This window comes from Dromiciops gliroides, chromosome 1 (genome assembly GCF_019393635.1).
Source record: "Dromiciops gliroides isolate mDroGli1 chromosome 1, mDroGli1.pri, whole genome shotgun sequence".
NCBI lineage: Eukaryota > Metazoa > Chordata > Mammalia > Microbiotheria > Microbiotheriidae > Dromiciops > Dromiciops gliroides.
The window spans coordinates 31654698-31660926 of NC_057861.1; positions in this window are offsets into that span (position 1 = coordinate 31654698).

Below are 6229 nucleotides of genomic sequence, written 5' to 3' on the forward strand. Positions count from 1 at the left end.
AGGGGGTGCCCATCAATTGGGGAATGGCTGGACAAGTTGTGGTATATGAATACAATGGAATACTATTGTGCTGTAAGAAATGATGAGCAGGAAGAGTTCAGAGAAACCTGGAGGGTTTTACGTGAGCTGATGATGAGTGAGATGAGCAGAACCAGAAGAACATTGTACACAGTATCATCAACATTGAGTGTTGACCTACTGTGATGGACTATATTCTTCTCACCAATGCAATGGTACAGAAGAGTTCCAGGGAACTCATGATAGAAGAGGATCTCCAAATCCAAGAAAAAAAAAAAAAAGAACTGTGGAGTATAGATGCTGATTGAACCATATTATTTCTTTTGTTTTGGGTGCTGTTGGTTTTTTTTTTCTTTCTATTTTGAGGTTTTGCATCACTGCTCTGATTCTTTCTCTTGTAACAGGATTAATGCAGAAATAGGATTAATGTTATTATGTGTATATATGTGTGTGTGTATATATATATCTATATGTATATGTATAGAGATATATAGATATAACCTGCTGTCTAGGGGAGGGAGGGGTGGGAGGGAGAAAAATCTGAAATTGTAAAGCATGTATAAACAAAAGTTGAGAACTATCTTTACATGTAATGGAAAAAATAAAATACTTCATACATAAAAAAAAAAAAAATCACGGGACTCGGACCCACCCACGTACCAAACGATGTTGTAATTCTGTCAGTGCTGAGAGGTTAGCACTGAAGATGGGTGCAGTAAGTGTGCTGTATTTCATACAAACCTGTGGGAAATTTGCACAGGGCTTGTCTTAATCCAGCAGCAGGAGTCACTTTTATGACTAATGACCTAGCTTCTACATCTTGGGAATATGAAAAACAACTCTCTCTGCTATGTCATAAACTGAAAGAAGAAAACTCAGCAGCAAGGAATGATGTAAGGTTGACTACAGGTCACACCCATCGTACTTTCTCTGCCATTACTTGGAAATGAACGATTTTCCAAATACCAATTTCAGAAACTATAAGCCGGGCACGCCCGTTTGTGGATGGTTCGTTTGAGTAAAAGAGGAACCAGCAAGATGCAATGAATGGAGAGAGTCTTGGAACTGGTGTCAGAGAACCTGGTCCAAATCCTGGCTCCATCATTTACTATCTGTGTGACCTTGGGCAAGTCACTTTGGGGGTGGGAATAGATGATCTTGGAGGACGTGGATAGAGTGTTGGGCCCAGAGGCAGGAAAACTCATCTTCCTGAGTTCAAATCCAGCCTCAGACACCTCCTAGCTGTGTGACCCAGGGTAAGTCATTTCACCCTGTCTGCCTCAGTTTCCTCATTTGTAAAATGAGCTGGAGAAGGAAATTGCATACTCTAGTATCTCTGCTGAGAAAACCCCAAATCGGGTCACAGTTAGACACAGCTGAACAACAACAAGGTTACTTCGGCCCTAATCATACGGAAATGTAACTTTTGTGTCTAAGAAAGCTATAGGATACTCATCACAGAATTAATAATTTCCATATCCAAATGCTGTTGGAAAGTGCCTGAAGGGGGTGAGATGGGTAGGGAAAATCTCCTTTTAGTTTAAAATTGACAAATCCAGTCAAGATGTCTTAGACTGAAAATTACTTCCAATTTTGTTTGTTGTTATTGCAGAAATCTGTCATTCTATATATAGACAACTTTTAAGTAGACACGAATTTTCCTAGATCGGACCTCCAAGTTTTGTTTTTCTTTACCTGGAAAATTCTAATCAGATTTAAGTACATTTATAAAATATGCCCTATCTCATTTTTTTTTTTAAGAAAAGAGTTCTAAATTACTAAGGGCATGTATACACACACAGAGAACTCTGTGTTTAAAGTTCTATTTATATACACTTTTCTTCTTTATATAATTAAATACACTCAGTCAGTCAACAAGTCTTAATTTAGCACTTAGTATGTGCCAGGCATTGCGTCTAGCGTTAGGGATACGAGAAAGGTTAAAAAAATAAAAACTAAAATCCTCAAGAAGTACACATTCTAATGGGGGAAATAGTATCCAAATCAGTTTCTCTCTCCTCCCTCTCCTTTCTCTTTTTTTTCTTCCCTCCCCCCTCTCCTTCCCCCCCCCTCCCCCGTCTTTGTCTCTCTGTCTGTCTCTCTCTTGCTGTCTCTGTCTCTCTTTCTCTCTCTCTCTTGCTATCTCTGTCTCTGTCTCTCTCTCTCACACACACACACACAAATATGTGAAGGTAATCCAAATATTAGCAGCTGGTGGAAGCATCTTACAGAAAGTGGGATCTTACAGAAAGTAGGATTTGAGCTGAACCTCGAAGGAAGCCTAGGAGATAGATGTAAGGAGGCAGAGTGTGCCAGGCATGAGGCACAGCCAATGCAAAAGCAGAGGTGAGAAATGAGGTTTGTGAATAGACCAATATCGCTAGAAAATCCAACCCTGGAGGAAAGTAAAGTATGAGAACGGGGCATATTCTCTTCTCTCTCAGTTTCAGAAACACCCCCTCTCTCCTGGTTTTCCTCTGATCTATCTATTCTTCTGCTGGGTCCTTTTCCAGATTGCACCCTCTAACCGTAGGTGTCCCTCAGGGGTCTGTCCAGGACCCTCCTCTCCTGTGCTCTATACTACCTCTCATCGGCTCCCATTGATTTAATTACCATCTCTATGCTGATGATTCTCAAGTCTACCTTCCAGCCCCAGACCCTCTGCTGACCTCCTGTCTCACCTCTTCAACTGCCTCTCAGTCATCCCCCCCCCCAGGGCAATGAGGGTTAAGTGACTTGCCCAGGGTCACACAGCTAGTAAGTACCAAGTGTCTAAGTCTGGATTTGAACTCAGGCCCTCCTGAATCCAGGGCCAGTGCTTTATCCACTGCGCCACCTAGCTGTCTCAGCCTCTCTCAGACATTTTGAGCCGGATGTCCCGTAGACATCTTAAACTCAGTATGTCCAAAACAGAACTCATTATCTTAGCCCCTATACTTTTCCCCCTTCTACTATAGAGGGCAACACCACCCTCCCCGTCCTTCAGGCTCCCCCCACCCCCACCCCATGCAAGCTGTTGCCAAAGCCTGTTGATTCCACCTCTGCAACGTCTCTCAAATACGACCCCTTCTCTGCTTTAACAGCCACCCCTCATCACCTCACGCCTGGACTACTGCAGTAGCTGCTGGAGGGTGGGTCTGCCTGCCTCAAGTCTCTCCACACTCCAATTCATCCCCCATTCAGCCACTAAAGTGATTTTCCTAAAACACAGCTCAGGCTATGTCACCCCCCACCCCAACTCAATAAACGCCAGTGGCTTTTTATTGCCTTCAGGAGCAAATATAAAATGCTCTACTTGGCATTCAAAACCCTTCAAAACCTAGTCCCGTCTTGCATTTCCAGTCTTTTTTTTTGGGGGGGGGGGGAATGAGGGTTAAGTGACTTGCCCAGAGTCACCCTGGGCAAGTCACTTAACCCCAATTGCCTCACTAAAAAACAAAACAAAACAACAACAAAAACCAATAGGCAAGTCACTTGGGTTCTCCTTCAAGTCAAGCCAAGCAGGTTCCCCGCCCCCTCCCCTATAAAATGGAGCCACCCACTTCCTAAGGTTTTTGCCAGGACCAACTGAGACGACAAGTATATACAGTTCTTCACAAACCTTAAAGCCTATAGACCTGCTGGCTGTTTCCCTCTTCCTCTTTATCAGTCAGGAAGCTTCTGGTTGACAATGTAAATATGGGCACAGACATCATACAATCTAAGGAAACTCAAAATTATATTGTATTTCCATAGGGGAGTGCCTGTCTTTCCACCTACATACTTGTACAGGTAAATGACGTAAAGCTTTCTCCTTATTTGAATAACCTGTATTATAAGATAACCTTCCTTTTGACCCAAGGCAAAGATTTGAAACAGATCTCCACCTGTTTCAAACTCTTCCATGATGTATAAGGTTCTTCCTTGGTTACTACCCCTTCCTACACCTAGCAACCAATCATCACACAGACAAGTCTGAACAGTAACATATTGTTCCACCCATGACACCCCACACCCAGGTGACATACACAACAGCTGTAAAGATTGGGGACAGATTCCTCTCCCCGAGATGGTTGCTCTTGAATGATGTCTACCTTCCAGTTAAACCGTCCCTACTTGTTCTCCAAACCTAGACGCCCATCTCCTTTCTTCTAGCCCCATGTCTGGAATACCGTCCTTCCTCATTGCCACTGTTGGGAAGTTTTCTCCATCAAAGCCCAGCTTAGGGACACCTCCTCTGGGAAGCCTTCCTGATCCCCTTAATTCTGTGCTCTCTCTCTTCAACTTCCTTTACTTAGTATAAGTTTTTTTTTTTGGTGGGGCAATGAGGGTTAAGTGACTTGCCCAAGGTCACACAGCTAGTAAGTGTCAAGTGTTTGAGGTCGGATTTGAACTTAGGTCCTCTTGAATCCAAGGCCAGTGCTTTATCCACTGCACCACCTAGCTGCCCCTATACTGGTTTTTTTTGGGTTGCATCCTCTCATAGGATATAGGCTTCTTGGAGGTAGTCAGTTTTTTAATTTGAATCCCTAGCACCTGGTACAGAATAAGAAACCCAGAGGCTGTGCTGAAGGCACCTTTAGGTACAGTTGTTATTTCAGTCGTGTCTGACTCTGTGACCCCATTTGGGGTTTTCTTGGCAAAGATACTGGAGTGGTTTGCCATTTCCTTCTCCAGCTCATTTTATTTGTTTATTTGGTTTGGTTTGTTCGTTTGTTTTGTTTTTTGGTGAGGCAATTGGGGTTAAGTGACTTGCCCAGGGTAACACAGCTACTAAGTGTCAAGTGTCTGAAGTCTGATTTAAACTCAGGTCCTCCTGACTCCAGGGACAGTGTTCTATCCACTGCGACACCTAGCTGACCCTCTAGCTCATTTTATGTGTGTGGTTTTTTGTTTTTTTTTGTGGGGCAGTGGGGTTAAGTGACTTGCCCAGGGTCACACAGCTGGTAAGTGTCAAGTGTTTGAGGCCAGATTTGAATTCAGGTACTCCTGAATCCAGGACCAGTGCTTTATCCACTGCGCCACCTAGCCGCCCCTCCAACTCATTTTAAAGATGAGGAAATTAAGGGAAACAGGGTGAAGTGACTTGTATAGGGTCACACAGCTAGTGTCTGAGGCCAGATTTGAACTCAGAAAGAAGCCTTTTCCTGACTCTAGGCCTGGCACTCTATTTGCTGTGCCACCTAGCTACACCTCTAAAAATGGAGTATATAACCTCCTCCAAAAGCCATTAAATTTGCCCTTGTTCAAGTCCCTTTCCCCCAAGCAAAATGAATTTTACTTTAATATCTATAGAAGAACAGACTTGGTAAATATAATCCTCACAGTGAATCCCTCAGAAAGGATGCCGATCAATTAGGGAATGGTTAAACAAGCTGTGGTATATGATTGTTTTGTTTTGAGGCAATTGGGGTTAAGTGACTTGCCCAGGGTCACACAGCTAATAAGTGTTAAGTGTCTGAGGCTGGATTTGAACTCAGGTCCTCCTGATTCTAGTGCCGGTGCTCTATCCACTGAGCCACCTTGCTGCCCCTTGTGGTATATGAGTGTAACGGAATACTACTGTACTCTAAGATATAACAATTGGAAAAAAAAAAAAAAGAAATGACAATTGGGGTAGTTTCAAAAAAACTGTGACTTGATGCAAAGTGAAGTGAGCAGAACCAGAACATTGTACATGGCAACAGCAATATCAACTGTTGATATCAACTGTCAATGACATCTATTCCGAGCAATACAACGATCCAAGACAATTCTGAAGGGCTTATGGTGAGACATGATATCCACCTCCAGAGAAAGAACCAATAGGAGTCTAAATGCAATTCAAAGATATTTTTAAATTTTCTTTTTTGTTGTTTTTTTTGTGTTTTCTTTTGCAATGTAATATGGAAATATATTTTGCATGGTTTCATATGCATACTTTATATCATATAACTTGTCTTCTCATGGGGAGGGAAGAGGGGGGAATTTGGAACTCAAAGTTTTTAAAAACAAATGTTTAGGGGGCAGCTAGGTGGAGCAGTGGATAAAGCACTAGCCCTCAATTCAGGAGGACCTGAGTTCAAATCTGGCTCAGACACTTGACACTTACTAGCTGTGTGACCCTAGGCAAGTTACTTAACCCCTATTGCCCTGGAAAAAAAACAAAAACATATGTTAAAAAAATTTTTTTTACATATACTTGAGGGGAAAAATGAATCCCTCAAAAGAATGGTAAATTCTAAAGCCTCTT